This window comes from Lepidochelys kempii, chromosome 15 (genome assembly GCF_965140285.1).
Source record: "Lepidochelys kempii isolate rLepKem1 chromosome 15, rLepKem1.hap1, whole genome shotgun sequence".
Taxonomy (NCBI): Eukaryota; Metazoa; Chordata; order Testudines; family Cheloniidae; genus Lepidochelys; species Lepidochelys kempii.
The window spans coordinates 14340481-14354868 of record NC_136394.1 but is presented as its reverse complement, the minus strand read 5'-3'; the positions used below and the strand labels follow the sequence as shown (position 1 = coordinate 14354868).

Sequence of the window (14388 nt, the reverse complement as noted above, 5' to 3'; positions counted from 1 at the left end):
CGGGTCAAATCGAAACTCTAGATCTGTGCAACTTCTGATCTTTGGGGTGTTTGAGATTCAGATCCAGAGTAGGATTTCGGGTTTGGGTCCAAATTTCAATGCAGGTGAAACTACTACATTGTAGCCACTGAGCAAAAGAAAAGTTACTCTGTGCCTGGAGCCTTTTAATAAGTAAATGTTTTAAAACATGACTGCAAACTCGTTGGCTCCATCTCACAGCTCCCTCCCTGTGTGTGTGCACGCATGTATCTCATTTCACCATGCATAGTACCGGCCAGTGTCCATTGCACAGATCTGGGTAGAGGGAGGAAAGAAGGAGACAGGTTCTTCCCCCGTCCCCAATTCCCAACTCCCTTCCAGAAGTGGAGAATCTGGCAGGCCAGGGAGAGGACCCCAAACACTAGTGCTAGGCGGTGTACACCTCCTTTCAAGCCCTTCCGTGAGCAAACCGATTTAACCCATTCCCTACACCCCTTGATCTCCTCAATTATTATTTTAAAGTGTACATCATTACTGAAGACTCTATTTTAATAAAGGCATCTCCTTTGGCTGCATCTAACTTGGGCACTTGGAGTCCTTGATAACTCCTCTGTAGGAACTTGGTTCCCAGTGGTATCTAAGTGCTGCTGTCTGGGATGTCCATTGTATCTGCAGATTTGGACGCTGTCATTGCGCTAAGGGGAAATAATACCTCAACACGTTGTGTGGTTTTGATGCAAGACTAGACAATTGTATTTAAGAGTCCAATAGTTTTTGATGAGTCAGTTCACACTATGAGCAGCCTAGAGCTATAAACCTCAAGGAAGCCTGGATTGTTATGATTGAATTGTAACTAGAGCGTTTGCATCACACAATCAAACATCTCTGCATTGTCACCTTTGCTCATTTGGAATGAATCACATTTTACCCTGGGATTAGCCCCATTGACTTCAATAGGACTTAGGCAGAATTTGGTTCTCTGTAATTAACCAACAGAACTTGCTTCCGGGGAGAGTTTCTGCAGTAGGGACCCCTGGGTTTGGAGTTACCACCTTAGATCAGATCAATCGTTAGCTCATCTATGACTCCCAAGGAATAACACTCCAGCTCTCTGCTGCTAGTGTTCATGGAGTAAGTAGCTAAGAAAAAGTGTAATGCAAAAGAGACTCAAACACAGAAGGATGAACATTTGGATGATAAAGGTACATGTTTTATTGGAAGATAATGTAAATAGTTCAAATACAGTCAGTAAGTGTGAAGAGCACAGAAGAGGTTTAACTCTGCACAGACACAGCGATAGCCGAACGTTTCTGGTTTTATTAATATTGTAACAAGGCTGCATCAGAGGTTAAAGCAGGAAGGATGTTTCCAGGGAATGCAGAGGGGCGAGAGCAGTGGGAACATAGGAGTAACGGTGGGTATCAAAGGGATCACATAAAACAGGAAGCGGTTTTGCTGGAAATCCGCATTATGGTTCCTGGCTCCCCTGGGAAACTCTCTAGTGACTGACATGGGAACCGGCTGAGCCCCCGGGGTTCAGAGGGTTAAGAACACTCTGAGCTCTTCAGGGACTTCTCGAAGTTCTTCCCATCGTGTGTCACCTGGCAGGTGTAGGTCTCATGGGTCTTCCACTTTGCTGCATCCAGAGACAGGTAACTGCTGGCCATGAACTTGTTGTCACTCTGTTTGGATGGCTTGGTCGTCTCCACTCCAGTGGAGATCTGCTGGCCGTCAGCTTTCCAGGTGACTTGGACTGAGCCTGGGTAAAAGCTGCCCAGCAGACACACCAGTGTGGCTTTGCTCTTTGTTTTGATCTCTTCCGAGGATGGAGGGAAGAGGTGCACGGTAGGAGACGCCTTTGGCTGACCTACAAGACAAGGAGATTCAGTGTGAGGATTAAGGAGAATGATTAACATTAGCTGAATTCTAGAACGTGCCAAAGCAGAAGGAAGGAAACTATTTCAGAGCTAAATAATGTGGGTGTGATTGCCAATTTTCATTCAGTTTGAGTTTTTTTTTCCTATACGACAGTGGAGCTTGGAGTCAAACTATTGCTGTGAATAGTTATGACCAGTGTGCATATTCTCAATGACTCTAATGTTACAATGGGGCTATCTGCGTAAGGACTACTTAGATGGGTCAGAGTTGAGGATGGGGCCCTGACTCAGACCTCAGAGATGCACATGCTGAGAGCTAGTCAGGGAAAACATCTGGCAGAGGCATTGCACCGAACTCGCATCAATAGCACCATGCTACAGCTGCCCCATCTGTTGAAAAATGCTTCCCTTTCAATTACTGTATCCAACTGTGAGCTCCTTCCTATGCCCTGCACTCCTGGGGCAAGCTCCCAGACATTGTGGAGACAATTATCTCCACTAGGCTACGCTGAAAACAACGTTCGAAGCTGCAGACGTTGTACTTTTGAGGGATTTTTTTTTTAAAAAAAGTTATTTCATAAAATGTTATAAAACCCACTTTTCAGCTTTTTTCTTCCACGGAGAGTTAATGGGATTTGATCAGTTTTAAATAAAGACGGGAAACTTAAGAGAGAGAGCGTGTGATCCAAAGCCCATTGAATTCAATGGAAAGACACTCATTCGTTTCAATAGGCTTTGGATCAGGCCCTAGATAACGATTTAGCCCATTAGCAATACTAACTCCATTGTCTTTAGTAGTGTGACTCTGAATTTACACTGGTGTAACTGAGATCAGAATCTAGTCCTAAGTATATAGCACATTTCACAATTCATACCCGAGTCAGTAACTAGATGCATTTTCAAAAAGTGAGTTCAAGTCTTATTTAAAAGACTTATCACTAGCAAGGCAAGAAAAAACAACCCCCCCCCCCCAGAGTGTGCCATTAAAATTCAGAGTTCAGCAGAGCAAATGAAGGCAATTCCAGAGCTTCCCATAGAATCTGTTTGATGTCGTGTTCTTTGATTATTCCAGTCCAAATTGCTGCTTAAGGACATAATCCTGCAAACAGGCTAATATATTCTTAGGGAGGCTTCCTCTTTCTAAACGTCAGACTTTTAGGAACATTGTTCTGCAGGGTCTTACAGCCTTTAAGCTTCATTTTCTGTTAACCTCAGTAGTTTCCCCCTCTACAATATTGACAAGCTCTTTGTGTCTTACAGGTTTTGGGGAAACCTAAATCTGCCTAGCTCTCAAGTCCCTATTGTAGCTGGAAGCCCCAGTGCTATTGCAACCCTTCAGGAAAGTTGCCCTTTTGTTTTAATTAAGGTCCCTTAGTTTAGGCTTTGAGCATTTTGTGTTTGGCTCTGTTTGATGTTGTAACTGTTGCCAATGGTGATAGTTCAGCTGTGCAGCCCCATCCCGGGGGGGGGGCAGGGGAGAAGAGGAGGTGACCCTTTGTAAATAGAACTGTCTAGCAAAGGAGGTCTAGGGCGGGAGACGGTGAGTGAGAAGACCTGGGTGCTATTTCTGACTCTGATACTGATGTGCTGTAAGACCTTGGGCAGGTCACTTCACCTCTACGCTTCACATTCCCCAACTGTGACATGAGGAATAGTAACCCCTATTGTAAAATACTCTGAGATCCTCACAAGGCACAATGGGTGAAACCCTGGTCCCACAGCAGTCAATGGCAAAACTCCGACTGCATCAGCGGGGCTGGGATTTCCTGAAATGTACTGCAGGTTTGATTAAATTCTTGTTACTGCAGAGAGTCTCTATGTTCCCCTGACTACAAGGATCCAGATGGCCCAGGCCTGTCACTAATGACTCCTTGCCATATTTCTTCTAAGTACATTTTAATATTGGAGACTGTCATAAAAGAGCCTAATATGTCTCACCCTCCCCTTGATTTCCCATGAAGCTCCCATAGGGATCAGTGGGAGATCTTCATGCAGAATAAAGGGAGAATATGTGTCAGGGGTTTCAGCAGGGGAAACCTGCAGCCGCCTGAATTAAGATGCCCCCTTTTCTCCCTTTTCCATGCCCAATCACTGTTAACGTTAACAGTGAACTCCTCCACTACATTGAGTATTGGTGGAAATCTGAACTAGAATAAAAAAGCAAACGAAGTTTGGTTTGTCTCAGAAGCTGAGTGGCAGTTTGTCTTGGTGACACAATAGTCTTCTGAAAAACCAGACCTCCTATAAAAAAGCACAGCGTTCCCTTTCTAAGTGATTGTATCTGGGGGAGGTTTTCCTTCAAAGAAAGGAGGAAAACCAAACCCATTCCTGCTGCATAAACTAGCAGAATTCTAATTGACTGGGTCACAGTTTCCCTCCTCCCCCCCCCAAACCTTCTGTGACCCCAAAAAACCCAACCAACATCAAACAAACTAGGGCAAGGAACTTAGAAATTTCACTCATGGGAGAAACTCAATATCCATTTTTTAAAAAGACCAAATCCTTGTCTTGCGATAAATTCTGAGGCGAGAACTACAAGCCCCTTCTTAATCACAGAGTAAAAGGAAAGAAAACAATTTCAGTATGATTCATTCTACTGGAACAAAAAGATGCAAAGTTTTTAAAAACAAAACAAAACAAGTAATAAACTAGCTGGACAATAATTATAGAGGAATATTTCAGTTACTTACCAAGGACGGTTAGCTGGGTTCCTCCTCCGAAGACATTCCACAGTGACACGTGGCTGTGCAAAAACCTCCAAGCAGAAGGTGACCCCGTGGATGTGCTGAATCAGGAATTGCCAGAGATCAGGAAGACGTTCCTTTTCTCTGAGGAGACTCCTGGGTCCAATGAATGTTGATTGGGCATTAGCACAGCAGGGTGCTCCCACATGGACACCGTGCGTAGAATGAGAATGTTGCTACCTCCACCCTAATGGACGCCACCATGGATCTCTTTACGCCGCATAAAGGGAGACTATGTGCCAGAGGTTTCAGTAGGGGAATCCTGGGAAGAACCATGCTATAGTTCCAGCATTTGACACTTACCATTGATTGTTGCTGTGTCAGTGTTTCTGGAAGTGTTGTCTTCTGGGGGAAGAACACTTGGACAGAATAACAGAACATTCTGCTCTTCACCGATTCGGAGGTCTTTTGCAGATAAGATGGGCTCCTCTGTGGAGAACTTGGAGCACCTATAGACATGAACACCAAGGGCCAATTCCTGCATTGATATCCCATATAGCTTCACGGATTTCTTTTTTTTTTTTTCATGTGCCATCCTTTAGAGGATACAGCAGGTATTAGGTAGGTCAGACTCCTGGGTTTTGCAGGATTGCAACACTTAAAAATGAAGTCAGAGAACCTATGTCAAGCATTGGAGAACAAGGACAATTGACTACTGAACGCAGTATGTTGGAAACGATGTGTGAAAACTGGTACTGCATTGTTATAGTAAGTGATACCCATTCTCTGTAGCGGTCATTATTGTCTTATGGGAGAAGTTAGGATAACTGTACTATACCTTCTCTGATCTGCCTCTTCAGGAGACACCAGACCAGGGCAGAAGCGACTCCATCCCATATTCACAGGAGATGTTGCTGTGTCGGCCCTTGGCAATAGGGTATCTGGTTCAGGATACGTCTGGAGCTGTGAGACAATGACCCAGTGCTTATGGTTTATTTCCCAGGGAATAAAACCTACATCATCCTTGGTTTAGGGCCTAGCAGTCGGTTCAATACAGGTTTTCCTGACTGCTGTTGGTAGCTGAAAACCAGTTGGGAACCTCCAAGCTTTTCTGGGACTATCGAGGCTTTGTCTGTCTGGTAAACTTGAATTTACCAAGTCTTTGTACCAATACAGGCTGGTCATTTAATAATATGGCAGGATACATCAATCTGGAAGCAGCCTGTAGAATTAACTTCAGCCTGTATCTGTATTCTGATCTTTTTGCCAGTTGAACCAGGCACTCTTGTCTTAAAGATGTTGATTTCAAACTCTCAGCATTACAGAGCTCTCCTCTCCCTCCAGAGAGTCACAGGGCAGATTCAGTTCCTGGTGCCCAGTAGACTGTTCACTTGTGATGCTAACCCCATCTCTCTCCAGGCATCAGCAACGTAGATCTTAACTGTGATCCCTCTCTCCACTCGGCTGGTTTCATCTGTCCTTCCAGAGCACTGCACCATCCCTCTGTCTGGAAATGTGAACTTCTTTCTCTCTCTGGTATCTATAGAGTCCAGCTAAGTGTCATAATTAATGTATGGGACCTGAAAGAAAAACTCATGTATTGACCAGTGAAGTCTACTTTGGGGGCAATGGTGGCCCCCTCCAGCGCTCTCCCACGCGGGGAGGTTTGCAGCCCCTCTGTGCAGCAAGCTGGTCTCCAGATGGACTGGGAGCCTCCACCCGGTCCATGCTGGCTAAACCCTGGGGTGGTTTAGGCGTAAGTCTTTATACAGATGCAGGGGAGCTCAGCTTGCTGTAAAGTGCGCAGGGAAGAATACAGAGGAGGGGCGGTGCGTGCTTTGTGTATTGGAGCACAGCAGGGGTTAGCTCTGATGAAATCATATGGCAACCTCTTTCTCAGACAGCATATGCCCAGCTCTGCTCTTTCCCCAAGACTCTGCAGTGGGATGATGATGAGTGAATCTGTAAGACACTTTTTCCAACTCTGCATTTTAAAGCAAAGCACGGATCTCCGGGCTCCCGAACTCACCGGTGAGGAGAGCTTTTAAAAATACTTCACACCCTTTGACGTTCTCCAAGCCAGGAAGTGCCAGCTGAAGATATCCCAGAATGGAGCGCTCTGTGACCTAACAGATAACTGACATCTCATCGCAGTCATGAGTCAATTTTTAATAGTCCTGCAGTTCACCTCTAAGGGTGTGACCTATGGCACTTTGCGTGCCATACTTCTGATGCTCAAGTGCTTCCAGCTCTAGAAAACAAGGACATAGAGACCCCAATGGATGCTACGGGCCAGTCTCAATCGAGCATAACTCCACTGCAGTCAATGGCATTACGGCCAGTTTACGCTGGTATGACTGGAGAATCAGACCTCAAGTGGGTGCATGTGAAATCTGAATGTAGCAATGTTGGGGACCTGTAGAAAAACACACGTACGGACTCAGAGGGGAGACAACCCACACCTTCCCCAGGTAGAAGTTCTGGTAGACTCCATGGGGGATTTTTTTAGCTGCTCTCTGGTGGTGTCTGGTTTCTACTGGAGGACCTGGAGCCCAGGGTCTGTAAGCCCCACAGAGCCAGTGGACCAAAAACCCCTCTGCTTTCCAAACCCTAGCTGACAAATCAAGCCAATGGAAGCTAGTTGAAAATGTTTAAACTGGAATTTCCCCTGGAGTGGCACTCATCTGATGGGGAGAGAACAGCACACCTGAGCACTGCACACCACCCAGGGCATGCCCCAGAAGCAGGAAGCCAGCTACAAAACAGAAGACAGAGGGGTATTTACAGAAACTGCAGATAAACTATCCCTCTAGCTGTCTATGAATCGTAGGGCTTTCTATAGCATCTGTCACCATCGTATCAAAGGGTAACATTTTAAAAAGCACCTAAATGAATTGAGAGACACAACCCCATTTTCAAAAGTGATTTAGACACTTGGGGCCAGATTTTTAAAGGTATTTAGGTGCCTAAAGATGCAGATAGGGGCCTACTGGGATTTTCAAAAGAACCTAGGTGCCTAACGGTCATTTATTGCAATACCTTTAAAAATCTGGCCCTTAAGAGCCTCAATCCCATTGACTTAGATCTTAAGGAAGTTTGTCACTACTGAAAATAACCTCAAAGCTTCATGCAGTTTTTCAATCTATTCATCAGAGTCTCCGGGAGCTCACATTTGCATGGCAAGAGGATTGATCAATAATCATTGAGTAAAGGAATTTAATCTCTTTCCAGAGCCCGTGCATCAAGAACATTATTTTAAAAAATCAGCACAAACCAGTTGGTTCTAGCAGCCAACTCTTTCTGGTGGGCTTTCTCTCTCTCGGACCCCTTCCCTCCCATGCTTGCATTGCGAGCTCCTGAGAGCGTTGGAGAGCCATTGTCTCCTCTGTGTTCTCTACAGCACCATGTACCAGCTTAGTGCTCCACAAAACAGCAATGATCTGGGATAATTATAACTCGCAGACAGTTTGTGTGTGTGTGTGTGTTGGGATGGAGGGACAAACAGGTGCAGAGATGTCAAAAACGTGTGATGGGGAAGAAAATATCATCCTTCAAAACTCCTCTATTGGCTAGCCTCCATTTGTCGTCTTTCCTCCTTATTCCTTTTCATTGGTGGCGGCAGAGCATGAGTGGCCTGCCAGCAATGAGAGGCAGATACTGTGAGTGTTAGCTCCCACCCTGCTCTCCTCAAATATCTGGCATACAGAAATGATACCAATTTAAACCCTGTAAAGCTCATTGGCCTCCTCAATTATTGTTTTAAAGCTGACATGGCTGTGGGAGAATCAGTGTTGAAGTGTCTCTTTTGGCTGGCTGGCCCCGCACTGCTCATGGGTCCATGTTAAACGCTCTCCGTGATTTGAGTTCTCAGGTATACAAACGGTGCATGCTGGTGTCTGGGAAGGGAGGGACAGACTCCAGGGCGCCCCTCAGAGTATCCAGTCTCGCATGCTACTGATTCCCCAGCACAACTGATGGGTTTTTAATGGGGGACAAACTGTCTGGACAAGCCAATTAAAACCCAAACTGTGCAACACACCAGAATAATTAAGGACCCTGGTGCTGCACACCCCACAGAATCCAGACCATCACTAATGTTATGATTTATTTGTAAATAAACAATAAAGCATCTGAGGGATTCCAAAGAATTTACACACTTACACAGCGGGTCAAACTGGTCACCCCCTTCCCCTCTGTCTGAAACACAGCAGGTGTCACCCAGGGGCCAGCAGGACGAGTTTATTTCAGGCAGATTTCCATGTATAGCTGAACCTGCGGGGAGGCCCAGTTGGGTGGGTAGAGAGCTGTCAGCCAGGTTGGTGTTGGCAGGATATTGAAGGCCACTCTTCCAAAGAGGGGTTTGTGTCTCTACTGACCAGAAGTAGCTAGGAGCTCTGTTTGCAGCTTATCCCAGGGAACAGCCTGCAGCAGTGTGGTCCCCCTCACTCTATGGGCCAGATTTGGACACTTATTCCCCTAAGTGCTGACTTGTTCAGCCAATAGCCCATTGACTCCAATGAGGCTTCTTGAAGAATGACTAATGCTCAGGGAGAAGATGGGAGTGGAAATCTGCCCCCTGCGAGGGCAGAGGGTGACTCAATACTAACTCACAGAGCAGACTGGTCTCTGCAGGGCTAGTGACCCAGCTGAGCATTGAGCCAGCCAAGCCCTGCTGGTCTGTTGGGAGCTGCCAGGATCCCAGAACAAGCAGGGCTGGCTGCAGAGCCACGGGGGTTTGCATTACGCTCTCATGCAGCCCACGATCCCCCAGTGAATCCCTAACACAATGTGTGCTCTGGAGATAGATTTGTGCAGCAGCAATTGTCACCCCTCCCAGAAGGCTGGCTGAGAGCCAGAGTGACCAGTGTTAGGGGAGAACAGTCTCAGCTTGGGTAATGATCCCTCTGTGACATTTCTCCCCCTTCCCCTCCCCTGATCTCCATGATATTACACGTCACTTAGCGTTACTTCTTCCTTAGCTTGTCTGAAACCCCAAAGCCACGAGATCCCTACTAAAAAGAAAACCATATTGGCTGATAAAAAGGTAAGTTTATTTTATTGGAAGAGAAGGTGAATGTTGCAATTAATACACAAGGTGTAAAAGGGACAGAAGAAGTTAAACTCTTCACAGATACAGCAATACTTGCATGTTTCTGGATTTATTAATATCCTAACAAGGCTGCATCAGAGGCTAAAGCAGGAAGGACATTTCCAGGGAATGCAGAGGGGTATGAGCAGCGGGGACATGGGAATAAAGACAGGTGTGATGAATTGGTAAAATCCCCCACCTAAAACAGGAAGCAGATTTGCTGGAAATCCACACTATAGCAGTGCTACAGGCAGATTCCGGCTCCTCTGGGGACCCCCTACAGACTGACACGGGAACCAGCTGAGCCCCCTTTGGTCAGAGGGTTAAGAACACTCTGAGCTCTTCAGGGACTTCTCGAAGCTCTTCCCATCGTGTGTCACCTGGCAGGTGTAGGTCTCATGGGTCTTCCACTGTGCTGCATCCAGAGACAGGTAACTGCTGGCCATGAACTTGTTGTCACTCTGTTTGGATGGCTTGGTCGTCTCCACTCCAGTGGAGATCTGCTGGCCGTCAGCTTTCCAAGTGACTTGGACTGAGCTTGGGTAAAAGCTGCCCAGCAGACACACCAGTGTGGCTTTGCTCTTTGTTTTGATCTCTTCCGAGGATGGAGGGAAGAGGTGCACAGTAGGAGATGCCTTTGGCTGACCTACAAGACAAGGAGATTCAGTGTTAGAAAACCCAAATCCAGAGACTGCCAGTGCAGAATGTAAGAAATTCCAGATCTCTGCCGTGTAACAAATCCAACCTCTCATAAGCGCCGTGGGCAGGGTAATGATCTGAGATGTAAGATGTTCTTTTGGTTAAGGCACAGGACTGGGAATCAGGACGTTTGGGGTCCAATCCTCTGCACAGGACATTTGGGGTCCTTCCTTTATGAACTAGTTAGGAACTGTGTATAACTCATGCACCTGTAACAGTAACTGACTACAAACGAGAGTTTTCGGGGGGGAGGGTGTGAGGAATACAGTGTTAGTGCTAACGAGAAAAATGATTTTGTCCGAAAGTGACTAAACCATTAGGTTCCAATCTGTATGCACTGAACTGCTATTGGAAGCCATTCACAGAGGAAAGACAGTGTTCATTCTGCCTTGTGCTTCATCTTTGGAATATAAAGCATTAAACCAGCATCTAAGTATCTTCCTTGGACTACATTCTGTGTATTATTTGGGGGATATTTCTTTGGGTCTAAGCTTAGAGTTTAACTTGTCTGTTCAGGCCTTGGGGGCTGCTTCACTCGAGACACAGAGGAAACAGGGGTAATCCACATTTTTTTCTACTGGAAAAAATATTTCATAATTACAAAGAAATCACTAGGATCCAAAGCATAGGACAAGAGAGCTACATACATTAAATAGTCTTTTATAGAAAGTAGTATAAAATTCTGTACAGTTTTGGGAGAGAGGGAGTTTGTTTGTGAAGCATCCTATGGAATTCCATAGCAGGGATAAATTCTCTATTCTACCAAGTGGGTCAATAAACCCATTGTTGAATCATCATTGTCTGTCTGGGTTGGTAGGCCTCTCTGCTAAGGGTCAGATCTTCTGATTAACACCTGGGTGTGACGAACAATCTCCTACCAAACCATTGTTGCCTGTTCCTGTTGCTGAACAGCCTAGTTACCAAGTGAGCTTGTTGCTGAAATGTCTTCAGCAGCTGTAAAGTACAGAGTCCTTATGGGACCAGTCCCTGCTACAGGGCCCGATCCAGTGTGCATCTGAAAGTGCTTTGCTAGATTGGGGCCCAAGACCAGAAGAAAAGGGACCTTGCAAACTACCACACTGAGGGTTGATTTCATGGTGTAGATTCCCCTGGGCCCTAGCCTGGTGCTGTGCTGTGTAACTGCATAGAGACGGGGGGGGGGTGGGGCACAATGAAGGCACTACCTGCTTAAGAAGGGATGCAAAAGTTTGGGGAATTTTTAAACTTAGTAACATTTCTGCAGCAGCAGCCTTGGTGCTGGGGCCAAATTGGGATGCCCGTCCTCACGCCAGGTTGCACCTTACTCCACAGGCGGTCAGTCCTATTACTTTAGTGGGACTGTATGAAAAGCAATGTGCTACTCGGCATGAGTAGGGCTCCCGCAGTCTGGGCCCTCATTATTTCACGCTTTATGTAGGTCAAAGCAGCCAAGGATGGTATTTGAGCTAATACTGTTAGCCCTGACTTACCGAGCCCCGGCTAAGCCAGGTCCATCAGGTCCCCAAGGCTGTTCTGTAAGTGAAGCCGGCTGGTCCAGCCAGCATCCTGATCTCTGAGCTGGCAGAATCCAGCCTCTACGAAGCCGCCTATCCTTTCAGACTGGCCAGCAACCTCGTTAGTGTGCTCCAGGCTTGAGGGACACGTTTAGTGCAACCTCTTTAAAGCCCGCTCCCCCTGCAGGCTGCTCCAGCCCCATCACGTTTAACTAACATCTTGCATAACTAAAAGTTTTGGGTGGATTTGTGTTGCATTTCCAAGCTGAATATTCAGTGGTAGCTATAGTCATCCAAGGTACTCCTGACACTGAAGATCCGTTCCATTGTAAGTCAGTCAGTGCAATTAGACTCCTCAGAGTAAGCGTAAATCAGTGTAGTCCCTTGCTAGCAAGGAAGCTACATGGATTTACACCAAATGGGGAGCTGGCCTTCGATTTTTAAAATTTGATCAGTCACTTGTCTAGCGGTAAATGAGCAGTGTGACAAATAGGGCTGGTTGAAAATGACCCATGAAAACTATTTTCAGTGGAAAATTTGATTTTCAACTGAATGAAAATTTTTGTGGGAAGTGTCTGCTTGCCTTGGAAAAAATTTTTTTGTTATTTTTTTGTTTTGTTTTTTGGTTGAAAATCCCAAAATGGAAAAAATATAAATCTTAAGACGAAAAATGTCATTAGCTTAAGTATTTTCTGTTTTCAGCTGAAAATGCTTGTTTGGGATTTTGGGACCATTGAGATGAAAATGATTTTTTTGTTTTGCTTTTTCTGAAATTATTCACAGAAGAAAACCATATTTTCTGCCCAGCTCTCATTCCTAAGCATTTCCTTCCAACGGCCCCTGACAAATCCAATTTTAAATCACCAGGGAGCAAGGATTTTTATAGCACATGAGATGTCACGGGATTGGACACCTGTCTGCAGGATCCTGGGGTGAGTGCTGGTGGAGGTCTATTGCGGACAATGGAGCTAGGGCATTGCACGGCACCGGAGAAGCTGGCCCGGGGTTTCTTTCATACACTAACTAGCACCCGGTGCTAATGAGAAATAGTTCATACCCGAAAAGAAAAAGAGGGAAAATCTTTTCCTGAAGGGGCTAAAACTAGGTCATCGTAAGTGGGGACCCTGTGGCAGAATCTCAATAGGTTTCATGGTCAAATTCAAACTTCTCTTGAGTGGGAAAAGAAAAGAAAATCCAACATGGGCCATGTACACCTGCTATGACTATCCAGAGAGACTAGACGTTCTTCCCAACACAGTGTGAAAGTCCATATATAAAGTGAGAGGAGTCCCAAGCCCAAGATGAAGACAAAGAAAGCAGGAAAAAAACCATGGAAAACGTACCATACAGCCAGGAGGAGGAAAGTTTGAGAGTAATTCAGTGACTTACCAAGGACGGTCAACTGGGTTCCTCCACCGAAGACCCCCCACAGTGACACACGGCTGTACAAAAACCTGTCCGAGTCGATGGCAGGGAGAGGTCACCTCCACTGCCCGTGAGGGGGGAAAAAGAGGTACGGGGCAATCTCCACTGGCACCCCATGGGAGTGCAGGTTTATCCTTTCTGGAGAAACTCATTGTACAATCGGAGGAGTGAAGATCCACTGGGAAATGAAGCAATGGAGTATTCCTTGGGAGAACTCAGAATAAGGCCAAATCCTGGTCCCCGCAGACAGCCCCCATAAGAGAGCAGAAGATGGGCTTGTCGTTAAGGCAGTGGATTGGGAGTCAGGAGAGCGGCGTTCATGTCCTGGCTCTGCCACTGACTTTGTATCTTTGAGCAAGTGACACCCTCTCTGTGCCTCCATTCCCCGTCTGTAAAATGGGGGCAGCACTTCCGTGCCTCCGAGGGTGGTGTAAGGATAAGTTCTGTCGTGTCCCAGAGATGCTCAGGCACTACAGTGATGGGGGCGTGATGGTACCTAGAGGGAACCAAAGGAGCTCTGTGCTCTGGTACCGTGCTGGGTCCCACCACTACAGCGCTCCTCCAACCCCCGCACCGGCTGTGGATCTGTGCTGCTGTGCCTGGAGCCCGTGGAGAACGGGTCTGGGTGCTGGAGGGCATGTACACAACTGGACTGCGTGTTGGTCCCTCCACTGCCATTTGGCCAGGACAGGCCAATACTGGGCCGCATTCATCACTGGTGCCATTGTATTGACTTTGGTGGAATTACGTCGGGGAAAGAATGAGGCGCACGAGCTGTCGTGTATGTTACGGATGCAATAACCAAACTTAGAAAGCACGTGTCAGGAACCCCACACGCCTGGGAGCATCAGCATCCTTCTCGACCTAATTAATATACAGCATGTCCCGGTGACCCACCAATAAGCGTCAGCGAAGAGACAGATCAGACATGCCAGGGGCTGCACACGCGTGGATCGGGTGTGATCCAAACCACGTGCTGTCCTCGTCTACTCTCTGAATAGCGCAGCCTCCCTGCACCTGTCCGTGAGAAGCTAAGACATCCCCTCCCCTATTGTCCGAACGTACCTGATCGGGATCTTCAGATCGTCCAGGGGGTTGCTCTGACTCACTGGGCACAGCCCTTCTGCCAGAAGCTGCGTCAT

The 14388-nt window shown here is 46.6% G+C and overlaps 2 pseudogenes across 1 annotated transcript; both read right to left on the bottom strand.

The window, feature by feature from the left end:
- Window positions 1-1523: 1523 nt before the first annotated feature.
- Window positions 1524-5437, bottom strand: LOC140898880 (immunoglobulin lambda constant 1 pseudogene; annotated as a pseudogene).
- Window positions 5438-9628: 4191 nt separating this feature from the next.
- On the bottom strand, window positions 9629-14388 carry LOC140898879 (immunoglobulin lambda constant 1 pseudogene; annotated as a pseudogene). The gene is made up of 3 exons (XR_013634737.1): window positions 14312-14388; window positions 13211-13275; window positions 9629-10275 (listed from the first exon to the last, which is right to left on the bottom strand). The product of XR_013634737.1 is annotated as an immunoglobulin lambda constant 1 pseudogene (transcript).